Genomic DNA, 22,003 nt, shown 5'->3' on the forward strand with positions numbered 1-22,003 from the left:
TATAATATATATATTATATAATATATATATTATATAATATATATATTATATAATATATATATTATATAATATATATTATAAATACTTTTTGTTAATTTTTATCATGTCTTCTAGACATGATAAAAATTAACTAATCCCTTTTGTCTAGGAATGTTGTCTCACCGTTTCTAAAGAAATAGACCATGATTCATTCTTTCTAAAGAATAGAATTCCAAGAAAAGAATGGGTTCTGGTCTATTTTTAGAAACGGTGAGACAACATTCCCAGACAAAAAGGGGTACATTGAGTCTGTGCTGTAGACCCTGAACAACCTATCGGTTACCGGTAATATATCTGGAAGGACCCCAAAAAGCTATCCACTGTCGTTGGAATTGTGTTCACTGGAGGCCATTTCTTTTTTTCGCAATCTCGCTTTTAGTTTTCTCTGAGATTCTTTAGAAATGGGTGAAGATGGGTAGTCTGAAGCGGGGGACACCTGGATCAGGATTCCCGATTAGGGTAGAGAGGGAGGCGTGTTGCCTTTTCAACAGCCCACAGTGTTCTGAACTGAAACGTGGAATGCTTTTATAGAAAAGAGAAGAGTTGAAAGTGAAATTAACTCACCCCCTTTTGTCTGGGTATGTTGTCTCACCGTTTCTAAAAATAGACCAGAACCCAGTCTTTTCTTGGAATTCTATTCTTTAAAAGGATGAGTCATGGTCTATTTTTAGAAAGTGGGAGACAACATTCCCAGACAAAAGGGGGGGTGAGTTAATTTTTATCATGTCTAGAACACATGATAAAAATTAACAAAATGTTTTTTTTTTTTTTTTTTTTTTTTTTTTTTTTTTTTTTTTACATCTCAGAATTTTTCTCTGAGCTCTGAAAAATTTTTCCTAACCGATCCCATTTCGTTTTTCGACTTTCACTTTCAACTCTGCACTTTTCCTATCCACTGTCGTTGGAATTGTGTTCACTGGAGGCTATTTCTTTTTTTTTTGCAATCTTGCTTTTAGTTTTCTCTGAGATTCTTTAGAAATGGCTATACAAACTTCACCATCTATATAGAAATGATGTCCAAACAAAGTCGTCCCCGGACCATCTTGATGACCGAATATGTATAGGAATAGTCTGAAAATGGGCTTGAGGGCCGGTTTCTGGACGATTCATCTACAAATTCGGCCGCATCCATAAAAACAAAAATACATAGTTTCTTTTTTGGGTGGACAGGAGATGATAAATTTCTTTTCTCTCTCTCTCTCTCCCAATATTGGAGGAGAGAGTGGCCCAAAAAAATGGGTCTCGGAAGGAATCGAATGCATTTTGAAATGCACTCATTCCTTCCAAGACCCATTTTTTTGGTCTCCTGATTCAACTCTCCAGTCTATGGAATAGGGAAAGCGGAGAACGTTTCCCCTTCTTTAAGCGACTGGAGACCATATCGCATCATCATCATCATCACCATCACCATCGTCCTCTTTCTGATACTTTTCAACGAAGGCTTGATGTCTCTGGATGATTTTGGGGAGATGATGGATTCCGAATTGAGTGATGAAAAAGAGAGGACTCTTTTTCCTTTCTTGTTCGTCTTGCACAGTCTCTCGGAGGGTGATATACGTTTCCCCGTCCTCCTCAATTTTCGTCAGAGGTCTCATGAATATTTTACACATCCAAGGGAAGAGCGACTTGTTATGCAGGGATTTCGAAGCGACGAAGGCCGCTTCATTCGAAGTGAGGACAATCTGGTTCGGTTGACCCCATTCTTTGGAGTAGTTGTCCAAATCGCCTAGTCGAAGAAAATGGTGTCGATTAGGAAAAAAGACTTGGAGAACACTCGTCGTATGCGAGACGTTCGTAGGCAAGAGAGTCAAGATATCTTTGGCATTCCAGTACAGGAATCCTAGATACACATACTCGTGCACGTAATAGTCATCGTTATATTCCAGTTTGAGCAGCATGGCTTTTGTATTTTTTTTCAGTTCTCAAGGCGAAACACTCGTCTGATATGAACAAGAGCTCGCTGGCGATCCGTTTATATAGACTCCTCAGAGAGAGAGAGAGAGAGAGAGAGGAGGAGGAACAAGGTTGATGAATTCTAAAAATAAAAAAAATGATAAAACATGAGTGTTTGTGAAGGTCATAGAGACATGATTATAAAGTTGTTTTATTTTTTATTTTCTCGAAAGAAAAAACCAAAAGGGTCCCATTCCATACGACATGGCCTTTGAGAAGGTGACGGGGTCATGTGTCTACAAAGTTGATAAACTCTAGAATAAAAAAAAAGCTTTCATCACGTAGCTCTCGAGAAGAAAATGACAGGGGTCTCTAGGAGAAGGTCATAGGTAGTATACAAAGGATGGTTGTTTTTTTTTCTTTCGTTCCTCTCAATCCCATGACATTTGAAAAGGTGACGGGGTGTTCTTTAGGAAAAAAAATAGAAGGTCATAGAGAGAGAGAGAGAGAGGTAGACAAAGTTGATTTTTTTTCTAGAAGTCAACCGTCACGTCACCCATCACGTGGTCTTCTCGTATATATAGAGAGCGAGTGGAAGACAGACTCTATTTCCCAGAGAGAGAGACTGCTGTGCGTATCCATATTTCTACTCAAGATGATGATCCGCGTCTTATATAATGAGTTTGTGAGCATTTGCTGTTATGTGGATGACGGAAGATTGTTTTGGAACGCTACGGACATTTTGCCTCTGATTCATACTTCCAGTAAAAGAACCTGGGACATTCTCTCCGTGTTTTTCGACGAACACCACGTCTTCAGGAAAATAAAAGATCTTGAGAGTCTCGGCAGTTCTCAAGAGGGATATGTCCTCTCCAGCGAAGAAATGTTACATCTGGCCGAAAATAATCCTAAAAATAATCAGCTTCTGGCCTGGGTGTATAGCATTTTAACTCAGCCGCTGGTTCGAGTTGTACCCAATCAACCCGTTTACCGACTGCTCTATCCGGGGGAGAAATTTCCCTTCATCACCCTCTTTAATCTGGGAGTACGCTACATACCGCCTCATCCAGGCATGACGGATTCTTCTACTTACCCTAAACAATATGCGAGCGCTTATTGCCAGACAGACCCCCGTCAAGAAAAGGTCGTCGAGACTCAAACGGATCCTCTGGTGGTCTCTTTAAATGTCACTAAAATTATCACCTTCTAAAAAAAACAACCACCACCACCCCAAAAAAAATTTGCTCCTCCTCCAAATTTTTTTTTATCTTTTCGAAAGAAAAAAAAAAGAAACTTTTCCATCTAGCCTCTTTCTTTCAATCCCTCTTAAGAGAGAGAGGGAGGAGAAAAGAAAGAGAGTTCTGAGGAGGCAAAAGAAATGGGTCTGGAAGGAAACGGGTGCATTGCGAGAAAAAGAGGGTCCTCTTTTCTTTTCTCGAAATGCACTCTTTTCCTTCCAGACCCATTTTTTTTTTATCACTTCTTCAAACCAATCTTGGAAAGGGGGGACACAATAAATTGTGCGTAAAGTCCATTTCGATCAAGACTGGATTTTGTTTTTGAAAAGAAAACATAATGTTATATATAGATAGCTAAATCTTTATCATGATATTCTTTAAGAATTTCTTAGCCATTTGTCAAAGAATCGGACTATAATTGAAGAATTTATGAATTTGGGAACATGTCACCCATGGCAAATCTAAAATCTTGGAAGTGGATACTGGAAAGCCCCACTCTGATTATAATTCTGAGTTCTAGCATGGGACATTTTTAGATCAATAAGCTAAACTATTTTTCTAGTCTCATATTCTCTCGTGACTAGGGTTTCAGATTTGGGTAGAGAGAGACACTGTTCTGAACAGAAACGTGGAATGTTTTTATAGAAAAGTGAAGAGTTGAAAGTGAAAGTCGAAAAACGAAATGAGATCGGCTAGGAAAAATTTCTCAGAGCTCAGAAAAAAATTCTGAAATGTAAAAAAAAAAAAAAAAAAAAAAAAAAACTTTTTGTTAATTTTTATCATATTTTTAGACATGATAAAAATTAACTTTACTACCCCTCACCCCTTATTTTGGTTTGAATCAGGTGTCAACATGTTTCTAAAATAAATTTGCAAGAACGATATGACTCATTCTTTTGCTTAGAAATCTAGTTTTAGAAAGTGTGAGACATCATTCACAACAAAAAAGAAAAAGGGCGTAGAGTTAATTTTTATCATGTCTAAAGACATGATAAAAATTAACAAAAAGTTTTTTTTTTTTTTTTTTTTACATTTTTTACATTTTACATTTTTTACATTCCCCCTTTTTGTCTGGGAATGTTGTCTCCCACTTTCTAAAAATAGACCATGACTCATCCTTTTAAAGAATAGAATCCAAGAAAGGACTGGGTTCTGGTCTATTTTTAGAAACGGTGAGACAACATACCCCAGACAAAAGGGGGATGAGTTAATTTTTATCATGTCTAGAAGACATGATAAAAATTAACAAAAAGTTTTTTATTTTTTTTTATTTTTTTTTTTTTTTTTTACATCTCAGAATTTTTTTCTGAGCTCTGAAAATATTTTGCCAGCCGATCTCATTTCGTTATCATTTTTTTTATTTTTAGAATTCATCAACCTTGTTCCTCCTCCCCTCTCTCTCTCTCTCTCTCTCTGAGGAGTCTATATAAACGGATCGCCAGCGAGCTCTTGTTCATATCAGACGAGTGTTTCGCCTTGAGAACGGAAAAAAAAATACCAAGCCATGCTGCTCAAACTGGAATATAACGATGACTATTACGTGCACGCGTATGTGGATCTAGGATTCCTGTACTGGAATGCCAAAGATATCTTGACTCTCTTGCCTACGAACGTCTCGCATACGACGAGTGTTCTCCAAGTCTTTTTTCCTAATCGACACCATTTTCTTCGACTAGGCGATTTGGACAACTACTCCAAAGAATGGGGTCAACCGAACCAGATTGTCCTCACTTCGAATGAAGCGGCCTTCGTCGCTTCGAAATCCCTGCATAACAAGTCGCTCTTCCCTTGGATGTGTAAAATATTCATGAGACCTCTGACGAAAATTGAGGAGGACGGGGAAACGTATATCACCCTCCTAGAGACTGTGCAAGACGAACAAGAAAGGAAAAAGAGTCCTCTCTTTTTCATCACTCAATTCGGAATCCATCATCTCCCCAAAATCATCCAGAGACATCAAGCCTTCGTTGAAAAGTATCAGAAAGAGGACGATGGTGATGGTGATGATGATGATGATGCGATATGGTCTCCAGTCGCTTAAAGAAGGGGAAACGTTCTCCGCTTTCCCTATTCCATAGACTGGAGAGTTGAATCAGGAGACCAAAAAAATGGGTCTTGGAAGGAATGAGTGCATTTCAAAATGCATTCGATTCCTTCCGAGACCCATTTTTTTGGGCCACTCTCTCCTCCAGTATTGGGAGAGAGAGAGAGAGAAAAGAAATTTATCATCTCCTGTCCACCCCAAAAAAGAAACTATGTATTTTTGTTTTTCTGGATGCGGGCGAATTTGTAGATGAATCGTCCAGAAACCGGCCCTCAAGCCCATTTTCAGAATATTTCTATACATATTCGGTCATCAAGATGGTCCGGGGACGACTTTGTTTGGACATCATTTCTATATAGATGGTGAAATTTGTATAGCCATTTCTAAAGAATCTCAGAGAAAACTAAAAGCGAGATTGCAAAAAAAGAAATAGCCTCCAGTGAACACAATTCCAACGACAGTGGATAGGAAAAGTGAAGAGTTGAAAGTGAAAGTCGAAAAACGAAATGGGATCGGCTAGGAAAAATTTTTCAGAGCTCAGAGAAAAATTCTGAGATGTAAAAAAAAAAAAAAAAAAAAAAAAACTTTTTGTTAATTTTTATCATGTCTTCTAGACATGATAAAAATTAACTCACCCCCCCCCCTTTTGTCTGGGAATGTTGTCTCCCACTTTCTAAAAATAGACCTTGACTCATCCTTTTAAAGAATAGAATTCCAAGAAGAGACTGGGTTCTGCTCTATTTTTAGAAACGGTGAGACAACATACCCAGACAAAAGGGGGGTGAGTTAATTTCACTTTCAACTCTTCTCTTTTCTATAAAAGCATTCCACGTTTCTGTTCAGAACACTGTGGGCTGTTGAAAAGGCAACACGCCTCCCTCTCTACCCTAATCGGGAATCCTGATCCAGGTGTCCCCCGCTTCACGCTACCCATCTTCACCCATTTCTAAAGAATCTCAGAGAAAACTAAAAGCGAGATTGCGAAAAAAAGAAATGGCCTCCAGTGAACACAATTCCAACGACAGTGGATAGCTTTTTGGGGTCCTTCCAGATATATTACCGGTAACCGATAGGTTGTTCAGGGTCTACAGCACAGACTCAATGTACCCCCTTTTGTCTGGGAATGTTGTCTCACCGTTTCTAAAAATAGACCAGAACCCATTCTTTTCTTGGAATTCTATTCTTTAGAAAGAATGAATCATGGTCTATTTCTTTAGAAACGGTGAGACAACATTCCTAGACAAAAGGGATTAGTTAATTTTTATCATGTCTAGAAGACATGATAAAAATTAACAAAAAGTATTTATAATATATATTATATAATATATATTATATAATATATATTATATAATATATATTATATAATATATATATTATATAATATATATATTATATATTTTTTCTTTTTTTTCTGACTCAGAATTTTTTCTCGGCCCTCAGAAATTTTTCCCCAGCCGATCCCATTTTGCTTTTTGACTTTCACTTTCAATTCTTCTCTTTTCTATAAAAGTATTCCACGTTTTTGTTCAGAATAATGTGGGCTGTTGAAAAGGCAATATGTCTGGTCATCAAGATGGTCCGGGGACGACTTTGTTTAGACTCAACGATGACATCATTTCTATATAGATGGGGAATTTGTATAGGAGTTTAGAAACCGACTCGAACGCCTGATTTCAGTATATTGCAATACAAATAGGGCTGTCCACACAATAAAAAAAGACATCATTTTTTTCGTAAATAGAGCTCCATTTGTATAGAAATAGTCTAGAAAGTGACTCGAAAGCCCGTTTTCAGTATATTACAATACAAATAGGAGGCACTCTCTCATCCAATCTTGGGAGAGAGAGAGAGAGAGAGAGATCCGGTTTCCATAGTCATCCTGTCCATTCAAAAAGACATTCTTTTTGTTTCTGAATGCAACCGAATGTATATAGGAATATACTAGAAAGCGCCTTCCCCTCCAAGCCCATTTTAAGTATATCTCTATACAAATTCGGTATAAAATTGTCCGGGGACGACTTTGTCCGGAGACGACTCTGTCCGGGGATGACTCTGTCCGGGGACGACTCTGTCCGGGGACGACTCTGTTTTGACTCAACCATGACGTCATTTTAATATAGTGGAATGTGTTGTAGAAATAGTCGGAAAAAGGACTCGAATGCCCGTTTTCAGTATATTCCAATACAAAATTGATTGTCCACAACATAAAAAAAGACATCATTTTTTTCTTGGATAGAGCTCCATTTGTATTTGAATATACTAAAAACCGACTCGAACGCCCGTTTTCAGTATATTCCAATACAAAATAAGGCAGTCCACAACATAAAAAAAGACATCATTTTTTTCTTGGATGGAGTTTCACTTGTATTGAAATATACTGAAAACCGACGTGAACGCCCGTTTTCAGTATATTCTAACACAAAATTGGGCAGTCCACAACATAAAAAAAGACATCATTTTTTTCTTGGATGGAGCTCCATTTGTATTGAAATATACTGAAAACCGACGTGAACGCCCGTTTTCAGTATATTCCAATACAAAATTGGCAGTCCACAATATAAAAAAAAGACATCATTTTTTTCTTGGATGGAGCTCCATTTGTATTGTAATATACTGAAAACCGACGTGAACGCCCGTTTTCAGTATATTCCAATACTAAATTGGCTGTCCACAACATAAAAAAAAGACATCATTTTTTTCTTGGATGGAGCTCCACTTGTATTAGAATATACTGAAAACCAACGTGAACGCCCGTTTTCAGTATATTCTAATACAAAATAGGGCAGTCCACAAAATAAAAAAAACATCATTTTTTTCTTGGATCGAGCTCTATTTGTATTGAAATATACTGAAAACCGACTCAAACACCCGTTTTCAGTATATTCCAATACAAAATTGGCAGTCCACAAAATAAAAAAAGACATCATTTTTTTCTTGGATCGAGCTCCACTTGTATTGAAATATACTGAAAACCGACTCAAACACCCGTTTTCAGTATATTCGCAATACAAAATTGGCAGTCCACAAAATAAAAAAAACATCATTTTTTTCTTGGATCGAGCTCTATTTGTATTGAAATATACTGAAAACCGACTCAAACACCCGTTTTCAGTATATTCCAATACAAAATTGGCAGTCCACAAAATAAAAAAAGACATCATTTTTTTCTTGGATCGAGCTCCACTTGTATTGAAATATACTGAAAACCGACTCAAACACCCGTTTTCAGTATATTCCAATACAAAATTGGCAGTCCACAAAATAAAAAAAAGACATCATTTTTTTCTTGGATCGAGCTCTATTTGTATTGAAATATACTGAAAGCCGACTCAAACACCCGTTTTCGGTATATTCCAATACAAATTGGCAGTCCACAAAATAAAAAAAGACATCATTTCTTTCTTGGATCGAGCTGTATTTGTATTGAAATATACTGAAAACCGACTCAAACACCCGTTTTCAGTATATTCCAATACAAAATTGGCAGTCCACAAAATAAAAAAAAGACATCATTTCTTTCTTGGATCGAGCTCTATTTGTATTGAAATATACTGAAAACCGACTCAAACACCCGTTTTCAGTATATTCCAATACAAATTGGCAGTCCACAAAATAAAAAAAAGACATCATTTCTTTCTTGGATCGAGCTCTATTTGTATTGAAATATACTGAAAACCGACTTAAACACCCGTTTTCAGTATATTTTCCAATACAAATTGGCAGTTCACAAAATTAAAAAAAAAGACATCATTTCTTTCTTGGACCGAGCTCTATTTGTATTGAAATATACTGAAAACCGACTCAAACACACCCGTTTTCAGTATATTCCAATACAAATTGGCAGTCCACAAAATAAAAGAAAGACATCATTTCTTTCTTGGATCGAGCTCCATTTGTATAAAAATAGCCTAGAAATCAGTTCGATCGCCCGTTTTCAGTATATTGTAATACAAATGAAATGACATGAAAAATGCAAAAAGAGGAAAAGTAGCCTACCTTGACGGAAATTCTATTCCAAAAGGGGGAAAACTTGTATCCAGGTGGGCCCACAGCACGGCCGGAACTCAAGCGAAACTCGATAGGTTGAAATCGATCCATTAAATAACATTCTTAAAAAACAGTAAAGTTTTATTCTATTCCAAAAGGGGAAAACTTGTATCCAGGTGGGCCCACAGCACGGCCGGAACTCAAGCGAAACTCGATAGGTTGAAATCGATCCATTAAATAACATTCTTAACAAACAGTAAAGTTTTATTCACATCGAGTCGGTTGGGGAAAAGTTTCTGAGAGCCGGAAAAAATTTCTGTGGTTCAAAGTTAGATATTAAAAAAAAAAAAAAAAAAAAATACCCCCCTTTTACTCTGAAAATTTGAAAATTGATTGTCTTCAATTTTTGAAAAATTGAAGACATCAATTTTCAGATTAAAAGGGTTTTTTTTTTTTTTTTTTTTTTTTTTTTCAGAGCCAGAGAAATTTTTCCGCACTCGACTGGATGAATAAAACATCCCCGTTTCTTTAAGAATGGGCTCACTGTTAACTATTTCAGCATTCGACGTTTCGCGTCCAATAATAACTGCCAGGTGTTCAAGAATGCAGATTGCACCTACTAGATTTTCTACAGAGAAGCTTGACTGGATGGAGAGAGTGGATAACTTTTTCCAAGATTCTCGACTTTGGACCGTCAAGAGGTAAAGGATCTTTTTTGTTTTTTTTCTTTTAAGAAAATTTATGGATAGATTCATTTCTTTTTGAATGGACCTAGAAAAATAGGACAAAGTTCTTTTCCAAGATTGGATGAGAGAGGGACCTAAAAAAAAATGGGTCTTGGAAGGAATCGAATGCATTTGCACTCATTCCTTCCAAGACCCATTTTTTTGGTCTCCTGATTCGTCTCTCTCTCTCTCTCTCTCTTCTCAGTCCATTTCCATAAATATAGGGAAAGCGGAGAACCTTTCTCTACTTATTTCTAAAAATCTTTTCTTTATTTTTTTTTCTCCTGAGTTTATGTATATATCAATTCAAATACTTTTGAGAACGGTCATCCCAATTCTCTGTCGTCTTTTCGGTTTCATCGTCCCAACACTCAGTGGACATAGTCTCAGTCGATTTTGGAGTCATGGGTCGTCCGTTCATTGTCCCAACATTCAGTGGACATAGTCTCAGTAGATTTTGGAGCATGAGTCGTCTGTTCATTGTCCCAACACTCAGTGGACATAGTCTTAATGGATTTTTAGAGCATGAGTCGTCCGTTCATTGTCCCAACACTCAGAGGATTTTGTCTTTGGATCCTCTGAAGTTATTTTGGGGGTCTCATGAGATTCTTTGGAAGGTTCGTCCCAACAGGCTGCTGGATCGTAATGGGGAATATTTTCAGGTATGTCTCCCCAACCCTCCGTCTTCCTCGAGTTATTGGAGGAAGTTGACGACAAAGAAGAAGAAGAAGTAGAAGAGCCCACCAAGTTTAAAGGCGTATGCTCATCCGGATGTTCCATCACTTGGAAACAGGACAGACTATCCCATTTCTGGATGAGGTTATCGTACGCTTTTGGGGACGGATCCTTCTCTAACTGATCGTAGGCCTTATCAAAAGCTTGCAGAGGATTGTCTACTTCCTCTTGAATCCTCTCCTCTTTCTCCGTTCCGTCTGGATAGACGTGATTGATATGAAAATCTCCTTCCATAATATGCCATCGATAGTTGCGCACTTTGTTTTCGGCACAATGGAAATATTTCATCCTTTGATGATGTCGGGCACATTTTTCCCGATACTTCCAAATAATTCCATCTGGCACATAAATTTCCGTCACGGGTTTTTGATAATCCAAGGCTTTAGCAAAGAATTTAGCTTTCTGGCATCCCACCACATAAATCGTGGAGAAGCTGTGAGTGAGCGATTGGAGAATGCGTCCTAAATGGTTGTAGGGAATATGACCCTCGTTCCAACGAAGTCCGTGCCGGTTTCTTGTCAGCCAGGCATTTGTCTTTTGGTTTTTTTCACTCAGTTGGTAGAAGGGGTGAGGAGGAGTAAACGTCAACGATCCCACGGTCAAAAAATCTTTTGTCGCATAGCCCAATTCTTTTAAAACGTAGGTAAATTCACCCTTCTTGTGGCTGTAGGACTGGAAACCCTCTAGATCGAGCACGATAAAGTTTTCTGAACACGCCATGGCGATGAATACGGTGATGTCTTCCACAAACAGGAGCAAAAAAGAGAATCTAAAAGGTATATATGTATAACAGGGAAGATCTAGAAAGGGGGGGAAACAATAAAACGTTTTAGAGTCGTCGTCTTGAAAGAGACATTTTTCTTTTCAAAGGGTTAAGACGTTTCAAAGGTCTTTTTAAATGAAGTTATGATTATTATCATTATTAAAAAAAGCTAAGAATCAAATCGAGTTTATAGATAACCATATTCATAGGACCAAAGGGACTTACCAGCTCAGTTCACGTCTTCTTCTGTTCTATGAAGAAATCTCGCGGAGGACACACACTTTTATACTCGCGCGACATCTGTCGGGATCGCGACCCCATCTAAATGTCAGGGTCATTCCAACCTCTTAAAAGGATCGGAATGAAAGAAACACTTTGATAAAAAATATATTTATGAAAAGATATCTGAGGGTCGTGAGAACATTTTCTCTCCCCACCTCCCGCCTATTTCAAAAAAAAAAAATAATAAAAAGTCTTTCTTGGATCGCGTCAAGATTACAAAACAACTCACAGGACTTGTTTATCTCGATCTTGTCAGGGTCACCGTTTCACATAAGAAGATGGATGGACCCTGAACTTTAGACATGATAAAAATTAACTCTACCCGCCTTTTGTCTGGAAATAGGGTCTCACCGTTTCTAAAAATAGACCAGATCCCATTCTTGGAATTCTATTCTTTAAGAAAGGAGGAGTGATGGTCTATTTTTAGAAAGTGTGAGACAACATTCCCATACAAAAAGGGGGGTAGAGTTAATTTTTATCATGTCTAAGACATGAAAAAAATTAAAAAAAGTTTTTTTTTTTGTAAAGGCTGAAAATTTTTTCTGAGAGAGGTGAGAAAGATTTTTCCTCCCAATCTTTTTCGACGATGAAAAGGGAAAAACTACTGACCCGATCTCCCTACGCTTTAGGGAAAAAAATACTTATGAAATATTCATGTGTTGAAATTGGCTATTCAAATAAGTGACATTTTGTTTCTCATTGGAACTGTTCAACGGCGAGTCCACTCGTCTCATTCTTTGGGGTAGGGCATGAAAGTACAGCGGTTTGTTGAAATCGATGATAGTTTCCTCTTTAGTCGGCGGAACTGTAAATCTATCCCGTCTTAACTCTTCTAATCTCTTTGAAAGTCTTTCCACTTGCTCTGCTAAGGTTTCCTCGGTACTCATGGTCTCTCTTTGTTTAGGGAAATCTTGACGTATTGGCTAGAGAACAGAGGGTCTTTTTCTCTCTATACATATATCATGTGGGAGAGTGTGATTTATAAATCCTTGTGAAATCTTTCTACGTCTTGTGTAACTTGGAAGATTCGTCTTGTGTAACTTGGAAAATTCGTCTTCTTCTCGTCGATTGGGCTGGAGTTATAGAAAAGAAATGGGATTGGAAAGAAATCAACATATTACAAAAAAAAAGGAACTTTTTTTTCTATTTTTTTTTCTCTTGTGATTTACATACCATTTCATTCATGAACATTCAAGGGTTCTCTCCAAGACCAAATTTTAGAAGAGGACCACAAAGAGTACACTTGAGGATCCTCTTTCAGGTCTAGGTGAGATAAGGGTTGAGACCAATATTCTTGGGTCTCTAAAGCATCCCAACTTAGACATTTATTATTATTATTATTAGAAAGTTCATCCTCCTCATCGTCGCACGAGTTCTCCTGGGGAGATTCTTCCCCCTCCTCTTCGACAGCTTTGCTCTCGGAGGGGTAACAATGTAATTTCCGGAAAACGTAACTACCCTCCATCAAATGGTATCGAAAATTTCTCACCTTGTTCTCGGCACAATGAATCATCTTTTGGAAATATTGGTGTCGCGTGCATTTCGACTTGTTCCGCCACTCGGTTTTCCCTGGGATGTAAAACTCGTAAACGGATCGCTGGCAGAGCTTGCTGAAAAATTCGGCTTTATCGTATCCATTGACGTAGATCACCTCCACATTTTCGGTCAGTATTTTCAGGATCGTAGGAAGATGCTCGTAGGAAAGACGACCCTCGGTCCATTGAAGGCCGTGTCGGTTATTTGTAGTCTGGTTGACCACAGCTTGAATGCGGGACGATAAGTCATCGTAATGGAGAGGAGGGAGAAAAATCATGGATCCGCATAAGGTTAAATCGCAAGTGACGTAGCCCAGTTCTTTCAAGATGAAACATATATCTCCCGTCTTTGGATCATAACAGTGAAAGTATTCCATGTCCAGAACAATGTAGGAATCTTTGAGAGGTTTGGCACTCAAAATGTCCATCTTCTTCAATTGAGGAAAAAAAGAAAACAAAATTCTCTCTCTCTCTCGCTGTGTGTCCTGAAGGAAAAAATGGATAGCGTTCTCTCGCCGTCTCCTCTTTTATAGAGAGAGAGAGAGAAGGTTGCACGTGACAGGTCGTATGAATTCTGGGAAAGGTCACATTCGTATATATATATTTGTTTTTTGAATAATATCCTGCGTATCTCAATACACATCCATCATCATAATAATAAAGGTCACCTTGGAAAGAAAAAGAAATAAAAAACATGGAACTCATGCTCGACTTTGAAGGTTTCTACGATTCTCAAGGAGCCTTTATTGTGAAAGAATTGGCTTACGTCACGTTGGACGGTACTTCTCGAGGGGTATTTGTTTTTAAACCCCCGTTTCCATGGCAAATGCTCACCGAGAAAGAAAAACGAACCGCTGTGTGGGCAAGTGATTATTATCACGGCTTGTCGTGGTACGAAGGAGAAATTCCGTACAGTTATTTTCCATGGGTGTTAACGATGTTGACGGAACCTTTTTCCATGATTTGGGTGCGAGGAGAAATGAAACGGCGGTTTTTAGAGAAATGGTTGCAAAGATCCATTTATTGCATTTCGGGATCGACGCAAGAGATTCTCAAATACAATGGGATCGAACACATGAATTGTCCTAACCATACTAAAGGTTTTTTCCATTGCGCTCTACAAAAAGCAGTTCGGTATCATTATTATTTAAAGACACAGAGAAAAAATTCGCAAGGTCGATCCTGCACAATTCAATCTTGACAGAACTCATTAAAAAAAAATACATATATCACGTTACTTCTTCAACAGCATAGATGGATGGTTCTGAAGCGAAACTTGGAATTTTGAAATAATAGATCAGGGAGAAATCATTCTTAAAAAAAATGGTAAAGTCTCGAATCGGCTGGGAGAAAAAAAATTTCTCAGAGCTGAAAAAAAAAAAAAAACTTTTGGTTAATTTTTATCATGTCTTTAGACATGATAAAAATTAATGACCCTCCCTTTTTGTCTGGGAAGGATGTCTCACCCTTTCTAAAAATAGATCATGACTCATCCTTTCTCTAATGGCAATCATTCCATGAATGAATCACGATTTGTTTTTCAAAAGAGTGAGACAACATTCCCGGACGAAAAGGGAAGAGGGTCGTTAATTTTTATCATGTCTAGGACATGATAAAAATTAACAAATTTTTTTTTTTTTTTTTTTTTTTTTTTTTTTTTTTTTTGAGTTGGAGAATTTTTCTCAGCTCTGAAAATTTTTTTCCAGCCGACTCGAAACTTTACCATTTATATTTACGAATAGTCTTTGGATTATTTATTTATTTTCTTTTAAAAGAAAAATTCTGAGCTAGACCTATCTATTGGCTTAACATTCTGGTCATAGAAACAGACTAGAATCTCATTTTTTTTCGAGGCTAATGCACGGGTTCTCCAATCAAAAGGGTTACTATAAAGGGATTGGTTTGAATGCATTTATCTGCAAATGTTGTAGGATTCTGTTGTTGAGAAGGGGGTATATTATTATTATTATTATTATTATTATTATGATTGTGGCAGATTCGTTTTCTACATGGAAGTCTAATCTCCTCCGAAGACCTTTTCTGGGGATCGTCGATAGATGGTTTTTCAATAGGAATCGTTTCCCTCGGATCCTCAAGAGATAGAGGGGGGTCCTGTCTTGAGACATGAAGCGGTCTCTCCTCCTCCTCGAGAAGTCTTGAGAAAGGGAGAGGATTTTCGGTTCCCTTATTCTCGAGGGGTCTTGACAAATTGAGACGTCCCTCCTCTTCGAAAGAGAGAGAAGTTTTGGTTCCCTTATCCTCGAGGGGTTTTGACAAATCGAGAGGTCCCTCATTTTCGAGGGGTCTTGATAAATGGAGAGGTTTTTCATCTTCGAGCGGTCTTGAGAAAGGAAGAGGTTTTTCATCTTCGAGGAGGTTTGACAATGGGAGAGATTTCTCCTTCTCGAGGGGTCTCTCTTCCTCAAGGGGTTTTGAGGAAGGGAGAGGTTTTTCATCCTCGACGGGTTTTGACAAACGGAGAGGAATCTGAACAGGCTTCTCCTCATCCCCATCATTATCGAGGAGGATGAGGATAGGCTTTTGGAAAGGTTTTTTCTTTTTCTTCTGAACAGGCTCCTCTTGATGCTCGGGGAGAGGGATGGGGTAGTTGTTCCACCATTCTACTTTTTCTTGCTCGAGGATTTTTTCAAAAGTCGTGGCCTCTCTATGATGAGACGAACGAGGAGAGTCCTCGAGAAGAATATAATAGGTATTCTTCCCAGTCTTCTCGATCGAGAGAGGTTCGTGCAAACATTTATGCAACCATTCACTAAAATGAACGAGAATCCCTTTTGCCTTCTCAAGACGATCCATAATCCTATTCATTTGCGAGACGGTTAGAAAGTGGGACGTGTAAAAATATTTGGCTCGTTTCATTAACAAAATTTGTGCATCCAAAGGTGGAATGTCACGAGCCATCAACACGTTTTCGTCGGACAAAAATTCGTCCCGCATCTTTTGATAACTCCCCACGGTATAATAACCCGCACATTTTGAAAAATCGGAGGCTTTCAGGTAAACAACTCCTTGGATGATATAAAAGGAAAGATCAACATATTTATATTTGAAAGGAATACACGTAGTGAGCTGGGGATGACTCCTCATGATCCACTTGGACAAAAATACGACTTTGGGGCTCTCCCCTTTTATTTATAGAGAGAAAGAGAGTGTGACCTTCCCTTCCCTCCTCCTCCTCTCTCCCTGCTTTCTCTATCTCTGGACGTCCTTGGATTGGAAAGGTTGACTTTGAAAAAAAAAAAGAAGGTCATGGTTGGATAATTTTTTGTTTATTAAATTATTACTTTCACTTCCTCATCCCCACACACATTCATCTTTTTAAGAAAAGAAAAAGAGGTCATGGAGATAAGATTTCTTGGAAAGAAGAGAGAGAGAAACAAAAAAAACAAATAAAACGGACGTCATAGAGCCTCTATGTGTGTCTGTGTGTGTCTATATATAAAAAGGCGAGAGTACTGGGCGAGATCATTTCTTTTCCATTGGGAGCCATGTCGCTATTAGACGTTTTTCCAACTCAACGGATTTCGAACGGGGAGGATTTGAAGACGCTAAAGCAAATCTCCAACTTGAAAATTTTTTTGGCGTGTCATTGTGCGACATTTATTCCACATTTACCACCTCATCAAGCGATCGTTTCTTTCAACCAAGATGTCGAATCCTCCAACCTGCTCGTTCAGAATATATACAGAAATTTATTCCAATCGCAACAAACGAAAGAGGAATCTCCCTTTTCTTGGAATCGGATGGATCGAGCTTTGAGACGGCCCATTCAAACAGACCGGCGATATACAGATCCGCGCACGAGTTTTCGGTGGAAGAATATTTTTCTCACGAAACGATATTTTACGTTTGGAGTGAGAACGACGGCTGAGGACGAAGTTCATATTGTTCAAACCACAGCCGCTCCTCTGGCCTATTACGAATCATCGTCCCCCAATCTGAAGGAAAGAAGTTTTAAAGTCAGCGACAGGATGAAATATAAGAAATATATTCTAAGACCTTTTCAAAACTATGTCGTTCCCCCGAAAACGCAATATCTCATCGTCACAACCCAGAAGAGTCTCTTTCTCGTCGATCGGTGCTCGTACTCGCTTTGGAAACAATTGAAAGAGGAGATTTCTTTCCAATTGCCGATGATGTTTCAAGAAAAAGAAGAAGAAAAGCCTCCGCTACCTTTACCCATCCCTTCCTTAGATGATAAGAGGAGCTGGACCAAACCGTCGTCATGGCCCGAAACAAAATGGACCCGGCAACGGAATGAAATTGAAGTCATCACGATTGAAGATGAGGAGGAAGAAAAAAAATTACCTCTTAAAAAACGGTCGACTTACCGGAACCTACCTGGCGTGCAAGATCCGCTTCAGAATCCAGAAGCTTCTTCTTCTTCTTCTTCTTCCCCGACTTGTTCAAACAGGCAGCCTCTTTTGGACTCCTCACAGACAGAACCTCTTCCAGTATCCTCTTCTTCTTCTTCTCCTCCTCCAACCTGTCCCGACATCGTAGAGGTAGAATGTCAGACGGGTCCACAAGGTTCAAAAAGTCCCGACATCGTAGAGGTAGAATGTCAGCCGGGTAAACAAGTTCCAACGGGTCCAGAAATCATGGAGGTAGAATCACAGCCGGGTTCACAAGTTCCAACGGGTCCAGAAATCGTAGAGGTAGAATTTCATCGGGTAAACAAGTTCCAACGGGTCCAGAAATCATGGAGGTAGAATCGCAGCCGGGTCCAGACATCCTAGATCCCTCCACTCATCCCAAAGAGACTCCAAGTGTTTCAAGACAGCCTTGTGAGGATCCAGCCCTTCCCGTATCAAATGATTATATGGACTTACAAAATTTGGTGCAACAGGAAGGAGAAGAAAATAATCATACGAATGGGTGGGTCAAAGACTGTTTAGATCATTTAACCTCGAATGAAATTGAACTGTTATGGAATTGCATTTCTGAAATCACATCGGAAATGGGATAAAAACCAAAACAAAAAAAAACAATTTTTTTAATAACAAATTGGAGGAGGGTCATGATGTCAATTAAAAAAAATATTATATAGATTCCAATCTTGGTGGTTCACTTCAGTTTTCCAGCATGAGGTGATCCACGTTTCCCGAAATATGGATCTCATTCCAAGAGAGATTGTGTAGAGCCTTCACTTCAGTTCTTATTTTTCCTACCAAGAGGAGAGGGTCCCCAAAGGGCTACCCATGTCCAAAGAGAGAAAGTGTAGAGCGTTCATTTCAGTTTTTTTTTCAAGTTTAGGGGAGGGAGGTCTCAAAATGACACCCCCCATTTTCAAAAAGAGATGGTGTAGAGCGTTCGTTTCTGTTTTTTCCAAAGTTAGGGAGTTTTCAAATGGCTACCCATTTCAGAGAGAGAGAGAGAAGGTGTAGAGCTTTCGTTTCAGTTTTCCAAGGTTAGGATGGTGGTGGAGATAAAAATTAACGACCCTCTTCCCTTTTCGTCCGGGAATGTTGTCTCACTCTTTTGAAAAACAAATCGTGATTCATTCATGGAATGATTGCCATTAGAGAAAGGATGAGTCATGATCTATTTTTAGAAAGGGTGAGACATCCTTCCCAGACAAAAAGGGAGGGTCATTAATTTTTATCATGTCTAAAGACATGATAAAAATTAACCAAAAGTTTTTTTTTCCAGCTCTGAGAACTTTTTTTTTTCTCCCAGCGGATTCGAGACTTTACCATTTTTTTTAAGAATGATTTCTCCCTGATCTATTATTTCAAAATTCCAAGTTTCGCTTCAGAACCATCTATGCTGTTGAAGAAGTAACGTGATATATGTATTTTTTTTAATGAGTTCTGTCAAGATTGAATTGTGCAGGATCGACCTTGCGAATTTTTTCTCTGTGTCTTTAAATAATAATGATACCGAACTGCTTTTTGTAGAGCGCAATGGAAAAAACCTTTAGTATGGTTAGGACAATTCATGTGTTCGATCCCATTGTATTTGAGAATCTCTTGCGTCGATCCCGAAATGCAATAAATGGATCTTTGCAACCATTTCTCTAAAAACCGCCGTTTCATTTCTCCTCGCACCCAAATCATGGAAAAAGGTTCCGTCAACATCGTTAACACCCATGGAAAATAACTGTACTTAATTTCTCCTTCGTACCACGACAAGCCGTGATAATAATCACTTGCCCACACAGCGGTTCGTTTTTCTTTCTCGGTGAGCATTTGCCATGGAAACGGGGGTTTAAAAACAAATACCCCTCGAGAAGTACCGTCCAATGTGACGTAAGCCAATTCTTTCACAATAAAGGCTCCTTGAGAATCGTAGAAACCTTCAAAGTCGAGCATGAGTTCCATGTTTTTTATTTCTTTTTCTTTCCAAGGTGACCTTTATTATTATGATGATGGATGTGTATTGAGATACGCAGGATATTATTCAAAAAACAAATATATATATACGAATGTGACCTTTCCCAGAATTCATACGACCTGTCACGTGCAACCTTCTCTCTCTCTCTCTATAAAAGAGGAGACGGCGAGAGAACGCTATCCATTTTTTCCTTCAGGACACACAGCGAGAGAGAGAGAGAATTTTGTTTTCTTTTTTTCCTCAATTGAAGAAGATGGACATTTTGAGTGCCAAACCTCTCAAAGATTCCTACATTGTTCTGGACATGGAATACTTTCACTGTTATGATCCAAAGACGGGAGATATATGTTTCATCTTGAAAGAACTGGGCTACGTCACTTGCGATTTAACCTTATGCGGATCCATGATTTTTCTCCCTCCTCTCCATTACGATGACTTATCGTCCCGCAATCAAGCTGTGGTCAACCAGACTACAAATAACCGACACGGCCTTCAATGGACCGAGGGTCGTCTTTCCTACGAGCATCTTCCTACGATCCTGAAAATACTGACCGAAAATGTGGATGTGATCTACGTCAATGGATACGATAAAGCCGAATTTTTCAGCAAGCTCTGCCAGCGATCCGTTTACGAGTTTTACATCCCAGGGAAAACCGAGTGGCGGAACAAGTCGAAATGCACGCGACACCAATATTTCCAAAAGATGATTCATTGTGCCGAGAACAAGGTGAGAAATTTTCGATACCATTTGATGGAGGGTAGTTACGTTTTCCGGAAATTACATTGTTACCCCTCCGAGAGCAAAGCTGTCGAAGAGGAGGCGGAAGAATCTCCCCAGGAGAACTCGTGCGACGATGAGGAGGAGGAGGAGGAGGAGGATGAACTTTCTAATAATAATAATAATAAATGTCTAAGTTGGGATGCTTTAGAGACCCAAGAATATTGGTCTCAAACCTTATCTCACCTAGACCTGAAAGAGGATCCTCAAGTGTACTCTTTGTGGTCCTCTTCTAAAATTTGGTCTTGGAGAGAACCCTTGAATGTTCATGAATGAAACGGTATGTAAATCCCTAGAGAAAAACAAATAGAAAAAAAAAGTTCCTTTTTTTGTAATATGTTGATTTCTTTCCAATCCCATTTCTTTTCTATAACTCCAGCCCAATCGACGAGAAGAAGACGAATTTTCCAAGTTACACAAGACGAATCTTCCAAGTTACACAAGACGTAGAAAGATTTCACAAGGATTTATAAATCACACTCTCCCACATGATATATGTATAGAGAGAAAAAGAACCTCTGTTCTCTAGCCAATACGTCAAGACTTCCCTAAACTAAGAGAGACCATGAGTACCGAGGAAACCTTAGCAGAGCAAGTGGAAAGACTTTCAAAGAGATTAGAAGAGTTAAGACGGGATAGATTTACAGTTCCGCCGACTAAAGGGAAACTATCATCGATTTCAACAAACCGCTGTACTTTCATCCCCTACCCCAAAGAATGAGACGAGTGGACTCGCCGTTGAACAGTTCCAATGAGAAACAAAATGTCACTTATTTGAATAGCCAATTTCAACACATGAATATTTCATAAGTATTTTTTCCCTAAAGCGTAGGGAGATCGAATCAGTACTTTTTCCCTATTCATCGTCGAAAAAGATTGGGAGGAAAAATCTTTCTCAGCTCTCTCAGAAAAATTTGTCAGCCTTTAAAAAAAAAAAAAAAAAAAAAAAAAAAAAAACTTTTTGTTAATTTTTTTCATGTCTTAGGCATGATAAAAATTAACTCTACCCCCCTTTTTGTCTGGGAATGTTGTCTCACACTTTCTAAAAATAGACCATCACTCCTCCTTTCTTAAAGAATAGAATTCCAAGAATGGGATCTGGGCTATTTTTAGAAACGGTGAGACCCTATTCCCAGACAAAAGGCGGGTAGAGTTAATTTTTATCATGTCTAAAGTTCAGGGTCCATCCATCTTCTTATGTGAAACGGTGACCCTGACAAGATCGAGATAAACAAGTCCTGTGAGTTGTTTTGTAATCTTGACGCGATCCAAGAAAGACTTTTTATTATTTTTTTTTTGAAATAGGCGGGGGTCGGGGAGAGAAAATGTTCTCACGACCCTCAGATATCTTTTCATAAATATATTTTTTATCAAAGTGTTTCTTTCATTCCGATACTTTTAAGAGGTTGGAATGACCCTGACATTTAGATGGGGTCGCGATCCCGACAGATGTCGCGCGAGTATAAAAGTGTGTGTCCTCCGCGAGATTTCTTCATAGAACAGAAAAAGACGTGAACTGAGCTGGTAAGTCCCTTTGGTCCTATGAATATGGTTATCTATAAACTCGATTTGATTCTTAGTTTTTTTTAATAATAATAATAATCATAACTTCATTTAAAAAGACCTTTGA

This window comes from Stegodyphus dumicola, chromosome 4, assembly GCF_044657685.1.
Source record: "Stegodyphus dumicola isolate Sdum_Otavi_A_Nest chromosome 4, ASM4465768v1".
Lineage (NCBI taxonomy): Eukaryota > Metazoa > Arthropoda > Arachnida > Araneae > Eresidae > Stegodyphus > Stegodyphus dumicola.